A 19,617-nucleotide genomic window follows, 5' to 3' on the forward strand; every position below is an offset into this window, starting at 1 on the left:
GGCAGGTAGTGTTTATCAAGTTTTTTCATGCAAATTTCAAACTCATTTAAATCTCTCCCTTCTGCGTCACTGAGGTCAGGGAGATGATCAAAGACATCTTGATCTTCCGATCCCAAACAGTGAAGCAGAAGCGATGATCTACGCTCAGCACTAAGGCTGACTCCACAAACTCTGCCACTTAATAGGTGACTCTCCAGGCGCCATGAGAAAGAAAGGAGGGGCCGTAACATTTTGCATTGTAAATACCTATATAAACAGCAGACAACTTTAAGAGAATAACAATTAGGAAAGCAATAAATTAGGTAACTGTAGCACAAATAGTGTCACTGTAGCAAGGGTTTACTTAAAAGACTTGAATGAAATGTGTGCGTGTCACAGAAGTGGCATGCTGTAGCAGTATGACCTGTAAAAGTAAAAACAAATTTAATGCTATTCACACAAGCTATACTGTTTCAAATACATGTCCCTGAAATTATTAACTGTATGCCAAATTGTGTGTGCGTGTCACAGAAGTGGCACGCTGAGTGAAAACTGAAATAGTGCACCTAATTTCAATAATAAGTATGTGCTTGTCACAGAGATGACAAGCACTGTTGAAAAGAGATTGCTGGTAAGCTCAAAATGAGGTTTGAGAGGGTCACACAAAGGTATAACGAATTCCAAAAGCAATTGTGTGCATGTCACAGACGTGGCACGCAGCGTTGATGTTGAAGACACTGTAAAACAAATATGGCGCTGACCCAAGGTCATGTACGTGGCTCCGTGTCCTCAATGACGCATAGTACAGTGTAAAGAATGCACAGGGAATGTAGAGTCTGAGTAGGAACAAAGATGTGGGAAGATTCGAAAGGCAAGAAGCTCGCGTGGCTTTTGCAAGGTAAGAGCCGAACTTAAAAAAAATAACATGCGTGATGAAACTGGCCAGGCCAAACGGTAATGTGCGAGCGAGCTAGCTCATCAAAGAAGCATGTGGGAAAAACAGCAGAAACTTTACAAATCCACCATAACACAGTTAAAAGCACAGTTCCAAAATATAACGTCTTCACAGGAATCCAAGTAAAAGAGTCAAAAGTGACACTTCTGTGTCCAATACGCAGTGCGGTATGTTCACCCAAATGAAACACAAAGCATCAAGGCTATGAAACACGCAGTTCAGAGTCCTCACGCAACTGGAAAAGCGGGAGGGATGTCAAAAGAGTAGGCATATGTTGAATCACACCGTAATCCATGCACACCATGTGTAAGATATCCAGTCGTGTGAAATTCCAGTACCGAGTCTTTAAAGTGAAAAATAAGATACAAATAGGTAGGTTCCTCAAGATGCTCGCAGAAGACCACTCCCAACAATCAAAATATAGAAGCACAGTACCTGAGGTAGAGGCACTACCATGGAAGTCAAAGAAATGTAGGAGATGTAGTTGAGGGGCTTGTTGAGCTCTTCTTTCCTTGAAACAAAATTTGCTGCTGCCGACTACGCCAGTGTAAGATCTTAAGTACAGAAGGATCAATCAAACAGGCAGGTTGTATGCAGGAAATTCAGGTTTATTCGTAGGAAGAAGAAACCCATCCACAGCTCCACATCCAGTACAGGTAACAGCCTTGGTCATTTGAAACAATCCATTCTATCACCTGGTAGACCAGGAGTCAGCACAGAACATCTAGTGACAGTAACCTATGACATAAGCAGAGAAACATGCTGCAGCATGCCACAAAATGCTTGGGGGTCAAAGACACCGATCTATACAATTTTAATCGTTCCATCCCATTGTCAGTTTTTTCTGTGGAAGGATCTGGTATTTCAGTAGTAGTTTAGGATACTCCTATTCACTTTTGTTAGCACCTTAATGCTTCTCAAAGCTCCTCAAACAGGTGGTGACATGTCTGCGGCACAACGTTGCAGATTGATCATCATTATGGAAAACCTCTTTTCATGACTCACAGTGCTGTAGTGGGCCCATATGGCAATTTCTCTCCTTCAGATTCCTGATCAATCAGAAATAATCTGACTTGGAACCCAAGAAAAAGATAGACTCCCTCGACTTCATGACAGACTGGCAACAAGTAACCTTGGTGTTACTCCTCCACAAGATCACATCAAAAAAGAAAGAGTTGAGGAAAGTTGTTGCAATGGAATGAATTTCCCTTCGAACTCTCACCAGCGCAGGGGGACTCTGATCATCATCTGTACAGGTGATTTTTCCTGGCGTGGTACATAATTGAAGCCTACATTAAGTGAAGATCAAACACTTGCAGAGAGGTCTCATGTACTCAGAGGAGGTTCCACTTTCAGAAGAGCCAAGGACAGGTGATCATTTGGTGGCTGAACCACATTGTGTCTTGGAATGGCTGTGCGGTCTTTGGTTCATCTCTGGGCACCATAATTGTAAAATATTGGATTATTAATTTGGGTGGGTGAGTACTAATCACAATCCTTGTCAGGGTGAACCCATAAAGTCACTAAATTAACTTGTACTCAATCCCCGGTAGTTTTGAAACAGAGTATTAGGCTTAACTTAGGGCAATATGTAAAGTATTTATATAGTACCAAAACAGTAATAAAGTAAAAATACGAAGCAATAAAAATCCCAACCTGAATTTGCAAATAGAGTACATTTTAAAGAATAAGATGACACCAACATGACAAAAATCAAATAAGGATGACCGAAGAAATGAATTTTTAAAATTTGAAGTAAAAATAGCACCAAAAACCACTACGCACCAATGCACGTCACCTGATCAGGGTAGACCAGGACCTAAGCGCGATGGAGCTACCCTTATAGTGCTAGATTCAAGGGGCAATCACTAAACACTCCAGCACCTGCATGCCAATGGCTCACCTCCATACAAAGAGACAAAGATCTGGGGCGGTGGTGTAGCTGCATTTGGGTGATCATCGTCGATGACGATGTACCATGGCACACTACACACTCTCACATCGACCAAGACGGCAGGTATACTATTGTGACCGGCACACTTTATGAGCAACAAATGATGCTGATAGCAGTGTATGGCCCAAACATGGATGATCCAGACTTCTTTCTGAAAATATGGAGACAGGCGAGTAACTGCAGATCGGGGATGGTTCTACGGGGAGGGGACTTCAACGTGGCTTTAGAGGAGATGCTAGACAGCTCCACCGGAGTTCTCAACACATTGATAGCAGACAGTCAACTAACAGATGCATGGCAACATGCCCACCCGAACACACGGGAAGGTATGTCTCTCCTCTTACCACAACACGTGGTGCAGATTAGACTATTAGCTTATCACAAAAGACGCACTTGCCAGAACTACACTGAGCGCACACCTCCCGCACTCGATTTCCAATCACGCACCAGTGCTGCTGACACTCCAGGTCCCACAGACCATCCCTCGTGTCTTTTGGTGGCGACTCCATCCGAACGCATTGCATGATGCTGCCTTTAGAGAGGAGATCTGCACAGCAATTAAGGATTACTTTGCCCACAATACCGGGTCAGTGGAATCACCCTCCATGCTATGGAAAACGTTTAAAGTGGTCATACGCGGGGCCTGCATTGCGAAACAATCAGAGGTGTTGAAAGCGCTGCCTGGCACACTTGACAAGATAGAAGTGAAAATTTGGGAACTAGAGAGGGACTGTTTTAGAAATCTTGACTCCTCCTTGCTAGCCGACATCAGAGAGAGAAGCTCAGCTTATAAAGACGAGGCAGATAGAGAAACTCATTACCTAGGCAAAGAGGCCTGGCCGCAAAGGTATGGCGAGGGTGACTGCCCGGGTAAGACATTAGCTGCATTGCTGCGCAAAGCTCAACCCACTACATAAGTGATGGAATTAAGTGGGGGTGACTCCCAACTGATCTCTAGTCGTCTAAATCACTGGAGATAATGCCCTCTTTTCACGGCCAATTATATGCTGCTATAATAGATAGGTAACCAGAATCACTGCGAGAATTTTTTGACTCCATTCAACTCCTGTGGCTGGACCAAGGGTACAAGGACTATTTAGATGCTCTGATTGCACCAGAAGAGATTGGCAAAGTTATCGCGAGTATGCCGGCGGATAAGGCCCCTGGCCTCGATGGACTGATGCCAGACCCCTACAAAGAATATGCCCCCATACTTATCCCACACCTTATCGAGATGTACCACAAGTCACTAACATTGGGAAGGCATCCCCCCTCGCTGTGGGAGGCGGTAATAGTGACTATCCTAAAACCAGACAAACCCACTGACATATGCGACTCATATCACCCACTATCGTTAATAAATATAGACAATAAGATCTATGTGAAAGTCTTGGTGAACTGTTTGTTGCCCCTCTGCCATTGATTGTTTGTCCGGATCTGTTGGGCTTTATCCCGGGTGCGCAACATCACACAATCTGATTATACACCACATACACCCTGATACCCCAGCAGTGGCTGCCTTATTGGATGCCACCAAAGCATTTGACACTCTAGAGTGGCCCTTTCTCTTTCTGCTACTTGGACAGTTAAGGCTGAGCCATAATTTAATTCTGAAAATACACCTACTGTACACCTTTCCTACAGCGCGTATTACGCTAAACGGAGGCATCTCAAAACCAATAAGCATTACTCGCGGCACCAGGCAAGGATGTCCCCTATCCCTGATCTTGTTTGCCATAGCCATGGAGCCATTAGCGACCAGACTACGGCAGCACCATGTGGAACAGGGCATTGACTTTACTACCCGTGGCCTCATTGTATCCATGTACGTCGATGATGTGGCACTGTACGTGTGGGACCCGGAAAATTTGGGGCCAGTGATACAGCAGATACTCGGGAATCCGGGTAAACTGGTCCAAATCGGTTCTGTTTCCACTGACCAATTCCGCAACGCCCTATGCAGCTGAATACCCTCTGAAATGGGCAGTGGAACCTGTCAAATATTTGGGCATATGGCTTAGTAAAGACCCAGAAGAACTATAGAGAGCGAACTATGGTATTGCCATGGACTGGTTGGAAACCCGAATCCAACTGTGGATCAAACTTCCACTGTCATTGGCAGGCCACATAGCCATCGCTAAGATGGTTATACTTCCAAAGTTCCTGTATCTGTTTATAAATATCCCTCTCCCACTCACTGCACAATACTTTAAACTGCTGTGGTCCAACTTGATCACACTCACATGGGCGGGCCGACAACCTAGAGTGTCCTATGAAAGGTTAACTCTGCCCCCAGCGCGCATTGGACTGTGTGCTACAGACATGAAGCAATACGCGCTGTGTGCCCCAGCAAAACTTTTACACCACTGGTTACATCCCACCTGGTCCAGCCGCAGTTAGCGATCAAGCATGACCAAGCGCTGCCATGGCCATTAAAAACTGTGCTGTTCCAACAATACAAAGCCCCCAAAGCCGAAATGTGTGCACTGGGCGTGGGACAGCCTCCGTAAACGAGCCGGCCTAATGGTGACATACACGCCTACAGCCTCCCTAGTAGATAACCCTGCATTCCCCCTCTACAAGATAAGGGAGCGGCCAGGCGTGCAGAAATGCACGGTGTCAAAAAGTTTGCTGACCTATATCCAGGTGGTGAATTTATCCCTAGTTTTCTCAACACCGACACAGGAACGCCTACACTCTCAGACATTCTATTATATTATCAAATCAGAGCTACTTGCCACACACTTCATGACTCTTTCACCGCAACCTCTCCCATATGTCCACACAACTACCTCTCCGAGCAAACTCATAACCTGGCTTTACACACTAACACAGACAGCCTCAACAATTGATACCGCGAGGGCCCGAATGGCCTGGGACTCTGAGTTGGACCCACACACTGAGATATTGGAAGCACAATGGCATTTGTGCTCTGCCCAAACTGAACAGCGATTCCCCAACTATAGACTGCGACTGATATACTTTAACTACTTTCATAGGACATATCGTACACCAACACAACTTCATAGAATTGGTCTAACGATTGATTCGCAATGTATACGATGCCATAGCCCGGAAGCCACTTTTTCACACTTTGCATGGACCTGCCCTGAAATAGCGAACTTTTGGACCGCGGTGTGCGACACGGTGGGCACCATCACCAGAGCGCCACTACCGCTGGACCCTATTGTATGCCTGCTGGGCTACGTGAAGAATGTCCCAAAGGGTTGTCAAAGCCTCACTGCGATGCTGCTACTGCTGGCTAAACGTAGAGTGGCGATACACTGGGGGAGACAGCCAACACCGACCAAGCGAGCCTGGATCACAGACATTTCATATTACCAGGAACAATTGTTGACATATTGGCACCTGATGCCCCTAGTGACACTATCCAAAGGTATCTGGGAATCTTTTGTATCTTACCTAAGACAGACTGATATTAGGGGACCCTCACTGCTGTAAACCGGACCTGCTACTACTGACAGGTAGAGGTGCAGGAAACAAGATGGTTAAATATTTCTGATGTCTGTACCTCCGAACAGATATATACGTAACATATTGTATTGTATGTCAAGAAAACTGAGAAAATGTGCAATGTCTTGAAGCACTGGGTTTTTCAGAACCAACCCAGCGGTGCCAGGGGACACACCCGAAGACTTCGAGTTCTTCCTGTTTCAGACCACAGAAACACAGAGTCTTCTAGGTGAAGTCAAAGATCGTATTTATTGGCTGCAGACCAATCACAGGTATCCGAGAAGTACAACACGATGTATGTTCTCAGGAGACTGCTCCCAACCAAAACCCAGTCTTTTCTTATATACAGAATATTACGCTCTGGGCAACACCGCCCCTAGTTTACAAGTGGTCGTTCACATATTTTCGCTTCAAAGAAAGAGCACAGTCATGATGATAATCCCACATTTCAGATCGGTCAGCACATAATTATTTACCCAGTGAGGCTCAGAACCCTCATCAGATATCAGCAGACCCCAATAAAACGGACACCTCCTCCTCGTAAAACAAGCCATAAAGTAGGAAACAGAGTCAAGTGTGAAAGGGATTAGTCAGGGTTCGCGTGGGATACACTACTTTCTGATGTGTTGGGCCCTGATGCTAATCCCATAAGGCCGCAGTAAAAGGAACCGGCCGGGCAGGACTGACCCCGGGCAGCGGAGTCAGTTTGCACAGGTCACAAAGGAGTCACAGAAAGATTGCGTGTCCTTTAGGCCTAGGCATGGCCTCAGTGCGCAGCCTATGTGAGGGCAACCACAAAATGGTTACCGTTTTAAAATGGAACCCGAGGGTTTAATATGTAATGTTGCATACACGGTAAGTTCATTGGGGAAACGTGACAAAAACACTCATACATACCGCATTAGTCATTTGTGGTCCGCTGATACCAAAATCGGCATGGTAGGACCATGCTACCAACATGGTTCCGAAATTTACAGTACCACAGACCCTCCTTTTGCCCTTACATAGGCAATAACTATACTCATACTAATCTGAGTCCAGGTCTATATTCATAAGGCCATGGAGATGTTGCTGTAGCATCATCCTATTGCTCAGCTCGTCCCTTGATACAGGTCTCCTTACACATGATGTAACACAGAGGCTACACATTACAGGAGCACACTGTACACATAGACAGAACAGGAAAAGAATGGCTAAGATCGTCCCAGTGACTATTTGAATCTTCCATCCCCAAGCTGATATCAGTCCCCAGAACCACCCCATCATCGACCAGTCTCCTTTATCCACATGAATGGATTCGGAAATCTTATGCAGTTTGGACATGGCTTGATAGACTGTCGGAGCGTTATCTGGTATGAAAATACAACAGCTTGATTGGATAACCTTACATACCCCACCACGGTCTGCAAGTATGACATCTAGAACCATACGGTTCTGCAACGTCATGAGGCGATCCGCTTGGAGCTCAGCTGTCAAGTTACCAAGGGCACCAGCCGTTACATTAACAGTGGTTTCAACTACACGAGTCAGTTGTCTCAGGTTCCTACTATTGACCATTGGTCGCTAAAACGGCAGGAAACCCAGGAAAAAGTCTCCCGCTTCCTGACCGGCAGTATCCTCCTTACTAACAATGCCTCTCACAACTCTGGTCTTGTGATAATCAGAGGCGGCAGTAAATGTCGGCGGTAGCAAATTTGCAACATAACACGTGCCCGAGAAATCAGGGGGCAACCATGTATATGCTCGATCATTACAAACAAAGTATGTACCCTTGGCAGCCAAAAACGCAGGGGAAAACTGTGATGGGAAAATGTACGTTTCAGCACAGTCACTCTTCCCTAATTGAGCTCTTGGATTCTGACCATTACCTTGTAAACAGAACCGACCTATGTGGGGTACGACCCAAATCGGGGATGAACTTTTACGCTGTTTCTCGCCCAGACTAATGCTATACCCCGTCGCGTTCCAACCCACATAAGCTCGCAACTCATCCTTGGGAATAGATGAATATGCATCGATATCTCTGCTCATATCAGCAACTCCTTTCATCAAGGCCTTATTGTTCGTGCTAGGTCTAGTGGAACGCGGTGGTCGTGGGGAGTAGGTTTCAAGCGCAAAAAGAAACATAGTCTGGAATGCCCATGATGACCCATTATAGCTAAACGGCAGCACTAGATATGGGATACCCTTATTAATGGTATGCGGCATCAAACCACACACACAGCAATTTGTCGTATTCATAACTAGTTGGTGCTGGTGCAGAAGTTGAATAAACGAATTGTTTACGAACTCAGAACGTCTAGCTTGTTCGTGTTCAGGCAGAGGGTGGAAAGAGTGTGAGGAAACAGTAGGAGGAGGTATGGGCTGTATAGTGGGTGCAAACGGCACTTGAAAAGACAATAACACATAACCTACAGAAAACATCATCATGCTAAATAGGACAAACAGACATAATATTACAAAACGTTTGCTATTCATTACTTTACATATTCTGCTCTTAAAATGTATTTCCTCAGCGGGTCTCTTCATCTCGAAAAAACTCCATCCTCTAATCGTGCTGTTCGCGGCGGATGAGTGTCTTCTGCTAAGGAGTACACCTGTCAGTCCAGGGAACGCCCTAGACCAACCAGACCGTTGACCTAACGTCTCCGGCTTGTACCCCAAATTCTTGGCACCGCGACCCTGCAGCTGAACCCGGATGGCGGTTCGAAAAAGCAAAAATAAGAAAGTTTCTCAGATGGAAGAGAGAGCTGCACCCTACTATGTTAGTGGCAAAAGTATTGTTCACAATATAGTTCGGTATTATGGTACCCTGAATGTCGCTGCCCGGCCTCCGGGATGTGGGCTCATGAGCTGTGTACGGCGGTCTAAATGACCACGAGAAATGGGGCGCTGGTAAAAGCGATGCAGGAAAAGTAAGAATGTACGCTGCTGATAATACTGTTCTGCAATAAAAACGGTTTTATAAAAAAAAAAAATGGAAGAGAGAGCTGCACTTCTCAAAAAATATCAAAGAAAAAGAATTTTTATTTGTCTATAGTTCTCGGCTTCAAATTGTAGCGACTTCTTGTAGGTACTGTTTGGTCTTGAAACAAGAGTTCAGGCTCTATAGTGTCCAATTGAATTGACGGTGACACAGTTTCTTGCAAGATGTCATCACTTTCCTTCTCAGAAAGCGTTCCTTTTACTCGTGCATCGCTAAACGGCAGAAAACAAGGCACAGTCTCAGTCTCTGAGTCAGCGATCCCTTCCTGGATCCACTGGTCGTAAGGCAAAGGCAAAGGGACCCTCTTACAGTGAACACCGTGTATCCAGTTCTTTTTCCCTTTCACTCGAACAGCTGATCTCGTCGAGAGAAGGACGAGATGGGGGCCGGTCCAACGGGGCTCGTCATTTTTCGTCCGCTGAAAGTTTTTGACCAGCACCCATGACCCAGGATTAATGGGATGTCCTGGAGCTTCAGAGACCTGAGGCAGAGTATCATGCACCTGTTGGTGTAAAACACGCAATTTAGCCGTCAATTCATACAAATAATCAAGCAGTACTGGATGTTCGATCTCACTGAATTTTGTAGGCCTTTGCACTCCCCATATATTGGCCGGGCGGCCAAACACGATTTCGTAAGCTAATTTGAGCTTCAATGTGCCATTATAACACTCTACTAGTCCAGCTGATTGGGGGTGATTTGCAGCGTGGAATTTCTGCTTTATACCTAGTCCCTCACATACATTCTTCATCACTCGTCCCACAAATTCACTCCCATTATCACTCCATACCATTCTTGGCATTCCAAACCTAGGGAAAAATTCCTTGACAAGGGCTTTAGCTGTCGATAAGGCAGTATTGTCTTTTAGGGGATATGCTTCTATCCACCTTGAAAAAGCGCAGACAACAACAAGTACATATTTCAAATTGTTGCACCTTTCCATGTGGATGAAATCTAGCTGCAAAACCTCAAACGGATACGTTGGAGGTGCAAAATGACCAGCTGGAGTTGGGGTTCCCCTACCAGGATTGTATTTCAAACATACCATGCAATTTTTGACCACATTCTCTGCACACTTGGGAATTCCAGCATTCTGCCATACTGGAGCTAACAACTTACAAATCCCTTTCACACTGATATGCGCCATTCCATGTGCCATCGTGACCACTGGAAGCACATATGCATCAAGTAACAACCATCGCCGGTGCTCTGACAAATCAATCCAACAACCATTTTCATCCAATTTTCCCTTACTTTCTTTCCACATGCTCAATTCTTTGTCTGTGGCTTCAGCTTGAAGGGACTTCACACTCTCTATCGTGTCTTCAGACATTCCAACATCATCAACCCATCTTGCAGGGCCTGCAACATACATTCGATTCGTCACTTCTTTTGCTGTTTCTTTCGCGATTTCGTCAGCAAACGCATTACCACGACCAACATCATCAATAATCTTCTTGTGTGCACTGCATTTCACAATCGCGACTTGTAACGGTAAGGTCAGTGATTCAAGGAGATCATTCACCAACTGACCGTTCTGAATCTTAGTGAGAAGTCAGGAACCCACGTTCTTTCCACAAGCGCCCAAAACTATGGGCCACGCCAAAGGCATACTGACTGTCAGTATATATGTTCACTTTCATACCTTTCGACAACATGCATGCTCTTGTAAGTGCAATTAATTCTGCTGCTTGAGCCGAATTATGTGGTATACGTGCAGTTTCAACAATCGTGTGCAAAGTCGTGACAGCATATGCAGCAGTCGTATCACCATTCGGAAGCTTGAAGCACGAGCCATCCACCCATAAGGTACCATCACACTCAACCAGGGGAGTATCTTTAAGATCCACTCTCCCTTTTGTTTCTTCTTCTGTTCTGAACAGACAATCATGCTGTTCAATCTTGTCTGTGTCTGCTGAAATCGGTAATAATGTAGCTGGATTCAACGTATTGCACCTCTTTATATGCACATGACTCGCTAGCCGTATCAACTCGTACCCTGACAATCAAGCACTAGTTAAGTGCTGTGTCTTGGTCCTGTTTAATAATGTGTCCACTGCATGTGGAACCATTACAATCAACGTGTTATTCATTACTAACCCAGCAGACTGTCGAATAGACACAGCTGCTGCCGCTGTGGCTCTCAAACAACTTGGCAATGCCTTGGCTACTGGATCCAAAGTCGACAAAAAATATGCGCATGGACGCTGTCTGTCTCCAAAAGACTGTGTCAGCACTGACAACGCACAACCTTCTTTCTCGTGAACATACAATGTAAAAGGTTTACTGTAGTCGGGGGTACCCAACACAGGAGCTGAACATAATGCATTACGCAATTTCGAAAAACTTTTCTGACACTCTTCAGACCACGGGACGGGATTCGGTGTATCTTTGCATGTTAATGCTATCAAAGGTTTTGCCAGCAAAGAAAAACTCGGGATCCACTGCCTACAGTATGAAGTCATACCCAAGAAAGCACGCACTTCTCTCTGTGTTCTTGGCACGCTCAATTGTGCAATGGTCTGAATTCTTTCTGGGGTCAGTTTCCTTCCCTCCTTCGACAAGAGATGACCTAAGTAGGTCACTTCTTGTCGACAATATTGCAGTTTTGAGAGGCAGACAAATGACGCAACAATGACAATGTAGCTTCTTTACAAATCTCCTCAGTATCCGCGGAGATTAGTAAATCGTCAACATACTGAATAAGGGTAGCACCACTAGGTAAAACAATTGCATCAAGCTGCGCTTTTAAAGCCTGGCTGTATATTGATGGACTTTCACAGTAGCCCTGTGGAGCGCGTTTAAAGCGGAAGCTGCGACCTCCTAAACTAAAACCAAAAATATCCCTGCTTTCCTCTGCAATCGGAATGCTAAAGAAAGCATTCTTTAAATCAATCACTGAAAACCAAGCAGCGGAAGCTGGGATTATAGTTAACAAGGCAGTTATATCAGGGACAACTGGAAACTATGGCACAACTATCTTATTTACCTCTCTAAGATCGATCACAAACCTGTAAACAGGTGGCTGAGAGGGGTCAGTACGTTTAAAAACAGGCAAAACAGGACTATTGCAAACGTTGCCTCTTGTCTCTTCGATTACATCCTTTTCAATCAAGTCATAGATGATCGCTAACAACGCTTTCTCACCTTCATTAGAGATCTTGTACTGGGGAATGCGTTGGCAATTTGACATTGGCTTTCAAAGTGACCACATATGGCGGTATTTCCAAGAGACCCACATCGTTAGGACCAGAAGCCCAAAGGACATCCGGAAGAGATGACAATTCAGCTGGCAGTTTGTTCTTCGACAAATACATTGGAGAAATCACTTCCCTACCCAGTGTAAGTTGTACTCCCGAGGGGGAACAATATAATGTCGCATGTAATCTCTTTAACAAATCCAATCCTAACAGGTTTTCACCACATCCTGTCGTTAGGATAAGGGGTGCTTTCAGCTCACAAGGTCCAACAGAAAGGGGCATAGGACTAGAGATCGGGTTCCTAACCGGGCCGCCAGAAAAACCTACTGAAACATTCATTTCGCCAGACAAAGGCGCGCCAGGGAGTTTTGAGTGCATAATTGAACTCTTTGCAGCACCAGTACCCAACAGAAAAGGCTCTGACACACCCGCTGTAGTCACCTTAACATATGGTCCACTCTGGTCCACTGGCACTGAAACAATTCCCTCTCTTTGTCTACGGCTGTCCTAGTAATCATTACCTTCCGCATTTTCATCTTCCGCATAATAGTCATCATTATAGTACTGAGCTGTCCTACCAGTTGCATTGGCTTGCTGATCAAAACTATTCATCGTATTTTGAGGCGGAAGAGGACGCGCGTTCTGGGGAACATTCCCACGCCCTCTATCTCTAGGAGCTTGCTGACCACCTCTACCTCTCGTGCCATAAGCATTATTCGTGCGCTGCGACAATATAGGACAACTATACTTAAAATGACCTTCTTGTTTGCAATACGAACACTGATTGGGACCCACAGGAACACGCGGTTGGGAATATTCGAACCTTTGTATGTTTCTTTGAAATTGCTGAGGTTGCTGATAGTTACTCTGACTACCGCGTGGTGGGTAGGCCTGCTTTAACAGAACCTTCGTGTTTAACTCTTTTGTTTTCTTGTCTGCTTTATCTTTCTCATCTTTATCCCTATTTTCGTAATACTGTGCAGTAGCCAGTATTTGCGCTGATGAGGAAACAGCCCAAGAACTCTCTGAATCTTTTAATTTCTTAAACAACTCGGGAAGCAAATTCTGCACAAATTTATCAACAAATAACCGTTGACCACCTTCCGTACTCATGTCTTGACCACTGTGGTCGATAAATGTTTCTTCAAACCTGGTGAAGAAATCAGACACTGTTTCGTCTTTCTTTTGTTTGCATGCGGATAATTTATCCCAATTCACACGCATCGCCGGCATTAAGGTTTTCATGTAGGTAATAATTCTACCAGGGAGTTCTGCTACTAAGGGCTCAGGTTTCGCACCACCAACTTGTCTAGTGTCTGTAGCAATGATATTAGCCCATGTGCCACCTAGTTCTGCAGCATGATCTGTATTACAAATCAATCCCCACAAAGGCTGCGGAACAACATTCCCGAACAACATATCAATGTCAGCTAAATTCATGACACACGGTTCTGCGGTTTGTGATAACTCCTTATAATATCCTGCAGGGTTTTTACGGGGGTCAGGCAATGTCTGCTTAAGCGCTATTACTTCACCTTGCTTCCATGGCACGTGTACCCAAACACGCTGAAAATGTGGCTAAACAGGTGGATTAGCATTTACATCACCAGGTCTCCAAACTGGAGGAACCTCACGCATCGGATATTGGCGCGCTTTTCCCTTTTTCCCTACAGGGAACTCCTGTTCGAACAACGACTGATGACAATCCCCATTCCTGAAGGACAACAATGTCGTAATTGCTCTATCAACATCGCTTCCCACAATCGTGCCTTTCTCAAAATCGAACCGTACATGACACAACTCCTGCGGGCTTGAATCTAGACCATGATCTTCCAATTCCTCACAGAGGAATTCACACATTTTCTCGAAAACGTATCTCTGTTTTGGTGCTTCCCATTGATGAAAAACATTTACAACAGATTCCACATCATATCTTGAAGGAAAAACAATCCATTTATGTGCCATGCGGTCTAATACTTCTTTCTCTTCAGAACCTGGCAGCTGACTACGCAACTGCGTACGTTGTGAACCAGGGGTCGTACTAGATGACCCGAAGAGAGGTGACATAAAACTAGTGACCGCACTAGCTATTCGTTGTCGTGTAGAAGGTGAAGTTGAAGCAAGAACAGGGGGAAAGACAGAGGGAAGAAAAACGGGTGCAGATACAGGTACAGGGGTCGTATCAGGGAGAGCGCCGAGGGAGGCAGCTGATGTACTAGGTAAAGTCACAGGAAGCGCAGCAGAGATAGGCAGCGAAAACGGCGGCCCTTGAGAGGGCTGCGCCGTAGGCATAGGAGCCGGCTGAGGAGGAGCTGGCGGCTGCGGGAAGGCTTGCGGCAAATGAACTAGAGACTGTACATTTAAGGGTTGCGGAGGTGCTGTAGCACTCTGCGCATACGGGGGTGGTGAACTCAGCAAATGTGACATTAGGGGATCTTTCTCCTTTTCTTTTGACGCATCTTGCTGAAGGGGCGGCAAAACTGGGTAACATTTATCAATCACTAGTTGACGTTGCCTGCGCAACTGCTCATTCATTTGTTCTTCCTCATTATCTTTAAACTGTAAGGCTGCTTGCATTATCGACATACCTTTCTCTCTTTTATTTTTCTTCGCTAATTTAATTTCTTTCTGTTTGGCTTCCTTTCGCCATAGGCGGAAAGAATCAAACATCGCCGGCCGGGCTTTCTTCTTAAATAATTTAACTTCTAATTTATCTAGGATTTCTGTGTCGAAACTACCATTTTGGGGCCATTTTAAAACACCATCCTTCCTGGTGTATCGGATCCATACTTCATTATACGCAATGGGGCCCACGCCATGTTTCACATAAAGCTCATACGTTGGAGTTCCAATTGGAGGAACCGGACACGAATTCTCTAATCGGGAGTCCCTATTACAACCCAAACAAAACAAATTTCCAAATATACTAGAACCAGGCATCGTCGCTCACTAGTCTAGTTTCAAACTTCAAAGGATTATCGAATATGATAGTCTCGTGAATACGAGTCCTTCGGCTTTGGCACTTGCAAGTTCCAAATCAAAGCGATCCCGAAGGGATACCAAACTAAGAACTGGGAGACGCTCCACTTATACTTAACTGAGGTATCGATGACGTCACCAGAAGACTCGTTAAATCGTTTCGCTCTACCAAATCATCAAGGGTCCAAAACAGGGCGATAGTCAGGGCTGCAGTCCTTTGTAGCCGTCGGGACGCGGAGAACCTCGCAGTAAAGACTTTCGGACCACGTCGACATGCAGGGGTCGATGAAGTGGCGGCCTTCCTCCAGAATTTTCACACGAAGCTCCTCACAAACCTCTGGCTTGGACCGGTACCGCTGAAATCGCCCCGAGTTGGGCGCCAACTGAAGTACTGAGTTTTTCAGAACCAACCCAGCGGTGCCAGGGGACACACCCGAAGACTTCGAGTTCTTCCTGTTTCAGACCACAGAAACGCAGAGTCTTCTAGGTGAAGTCAAAGATCGTATTTATTGGCTGCAGACCAATCACAGGTATCCGAGAAGTACAACACGATGTATGTTCTCAGGAGACTGCTCCCAACCAAAACCCAGTCTTTTCTTATATACAGAATATTACGCTCTGTGCAACACCGCCCCTATTTTACAAGTGGTCGTTCACATATTTTCGCTTCAAAGAAAGAGCACAGTCATGATGATAATCCCACATTTCAGCTCGGTCAGCACATAATTATTTACCCAGCGAGGCTCAGAACCCTCATCAGATATCAGCAGACCCCAATAAAACGGACACCTCCTCCTCGTAAAACAAGCCATAAAGTAGGAAACAGAGTCAGGTGTGAAAGGGATTAGTCAGGGTTCGCGTGGGATACACGACTTTATGATGTGTTGGGCCCTGATGCTAATCCCATAAGGCCGCAGTAAAAGGAACCGGCCGGGCAGGACTGACCCCGGGCAGCGGAGTCAGTTTGCACAGGTCACAAGGGAGTCACAGAAAGATTGCGTGTCCTTTAGGCCTAGGCATGGCCTCAGTGCGCAGCCTATGTGAGGGCAACCACAAAATGGTTACCGTTTTAAAATGGAACCCGAGGGTTTAATATGTAATGTTGCATACACGGTAAGTTCATCGGGGAAACGTGACAAAAACACTCATACATACCGCATTAGTCATTTGTGGTCCGCTGATACCAAAATCGGCTTGGTAGGACCATGCTACCAACATGGTTCCGAGATTTACAGTACCACAGACTCCATGAATGGCTAAGTGGGGGGGAGGGGGCGGCGTGGATATTATGACAATTTGTAAATCAATAAGCACATTTTCGACAAGGAAAAATATTAGAAATGGTTACATTGGTGGTAAGTAAGCATAATCTGAACCTCCAGCCCTGCCTTCTAGCTATCCCGAAGGGAAGTTTAATTTCTATTAAGGACACAGAAGAAGATTATCCCACCCTTAATTTGGATATGACCAGCTCTCTCTACTTTATTATTGGATGGATTGAAATATGATATTCCATGCTGATATTTATCACATAAAGTACACTCAACCATACATTTATTAGAATATTGCAAGTCATAGAAGAATTCTGTGACTATATAGAGGCACAAGGCCGAAGACCAAGTACCTTCATAGGGTCCTGGGTGACTTGCAATGTCATTATTTTGTACTAAAGAGGGTACTTTATTTCTTATTATATGTGGTCACTCCATAAAGCTTCCCACAAACCACTTATATCCTTGTTGTGGTGTGCTTTCATATGAAAAGATAGGATGTTTGTAAACATGAATTTATTTGAATTTCGTTTGCAAAATTAAACACACCAAGAAGCAGTTAGATATTTGCTATAAAATTATATTAAAATCAGTTACCACAAGTCGGATTAAAAAAATGTATGCAGCTCGAAATGTGTAGAAACAAGCAGAGAATTTCTATCTATCCTCTAATTACCCAAAGTGTAAATAAAAATAAGCATGTTGCTATAAATACCTCCATTCTGCTTATCACTGTTCATCTAGAAAAAAAAGAGCAGAAGAAGGAAAAGCCACAATTTGTTTCCATTTTTTATACTCTATGACTTGCCTTTCACCTTGGGTGCTGTCTCTGGTATCAGGTATTGTGACATCAGATATCAATTGTAATAAGTTGTTACAGTTGAGCACCTATGTAATTTCTTTATTACAGGCAACTAGAGATACGACAGGTCATCTGGGAATTAGAGAAGGCTTTTATACAGGGCTTGCAAGCTTCCGTGTATTATTATATGTATCTACTTTAGGTATTACATTTACAGGTTCATATTCGCATGAGTCATTGCTAATGATTGAATTTGTTCTATATTGTCATTGTACTTCGTAAGAGACATATGTTTGTCTGTAAAGGAATTTAGATTTTTCTTATTGCCTTTGTAAGAAAGATGCTTAATTTTGCTTTCATTCATACAGTTTTGGAGGGAAAATAATAACCAGCAATGGAAGGAAGCAGTCGTGGTTTAGTCTCACACAAATAAAGAGGAAAAGGTACTATGAGGAGTTTGTTTTATGGACTGTACCTGTTGTTATTGCCTTTGTGTCATGTGGTCTGTAGTTCTTATACACATTCCAGATTGGTATTGTAAGTTGTGCTGTTACTGGCTGCTGTGAGTTTTAAGTAAATAAAGTACAGCATAATCTTCGCAACCATGTCTATAATAACATTGAAACTTTCCTTCACTATAGCTATGAAGTTTTTAAATGTAACCACTGAACTGCCTGTTTTTTCAAATGTCTCATGGCCGAGACTAGAAAAAGAAGTAGGGATCCCTGCTGGGCTCAGAATCCCAATGTTCAATCCGTGATCTTTCTCTGATGGGCACAGTATGAGAGGGTGTGCTGCACTCCATAGGAAATGTGATGAAAATGTGGCCAATTCCTTTAGGAAGCATCACCGCAATGGAGAAGTTGGTTGGTTGGGACATATGCCCGTGCTCCTATGTGAGGGAACACAGGCATATGTCGTCATGTCCTGCACTGAAAAAATGCAATAGCATTGTTGTAAAAAGAAAGTGATAAGGTTAAATGTACTAGGTCCTTAAATGTGTTAATTGAGAATGCTGAGTCCTAATGTAGGTGAGGGGCTCATGTGTTGTCAGTGATCTAGAATTTGTTATGAAGTGTTACGTTTTTAAACTCAGATACTTCTTCAGCACGATTTAGTATGGACAGAAAATATGATGGCAAACAAAGAGGAACCATTTTCCATGAATTTGATTGCTCTAAAAATGGGACCTTGAGCAGATTCAATCCATCTTCTTTCATTAAAAGAGATCCACATAAAGGTGAAGGATGCCTGATAATTGTGAACAACATGTCTTGGTAGCAACATTGAAAGTGCAATGCCCCTGCAGTGACACAACCCAGAATGAAAATGTAGCCCTCGGACTTTTAACAGTTTTTTCTTAGGTCTTGGCTTGGCGAAAGCAGCACATGCGCTGCCCTCGCCATGCAGATGGCTTCTTGGAATCAATACGGATTCCGAAGACGTGTCCCAGCTCCGCCTTCAGTTTTCATTTGTGCGCGTTGTTTGGCGTCACAAATTATGCCAAAGGAAGTGCAATGATTGCACTGAAGGCATGTCAATCCCTCCTTGTGCCACCCTGTCTCCTTTTAGCCCCGCCTAGCGGGATTGGATCTCTTACCGGCGGAGCGACACAGTAGGTTTATTATTAGCTTGCTGCACTTTTTTTTTAAACAATTGCTTGTGTTTGTGTGTGGAATGCATTGTATATTTGCATGCTACTTTATATTGTATTATTATTAGCTACTTTGTTGTTACGCGGTTATTTTAATGTGCAGTTGGTGGGAGAGTTTGAAGGGAATACTTTATAACGGTCCGCTTAATGCTACACGGAGGTAAGAGTTTTTTTTTAAAGTTGTGTTTTGTTAATGTTGTTTCTTTTCCTAGGTTTGTCGCGATTACGAGCCCCCTTGCCAAACAAGCAGAGAGCAGGGCGGAGCGCAGCTACATGGAGGTAAGAGTTTGTTTTATTTTATATTGTGTGTTTGTTTAATATGTTTTTTTTTAACAGGTCCGGCGTGATTACGGGCCCCATTGA

The sequence above is a fragment of the Triturus cristatus genome, chromosome 3_2 (assembly GCF_964204655.1).
Source record: "Triturus cristatus chromosome 3_2, aTriCri1.1, whole genome shotgun sequence".
Lineage (NCBI taxonomy): Eukaryota > Metazoa > Chordata > Amphibia > Caudata > Salamandridae > Triturus > Triturus cristatus.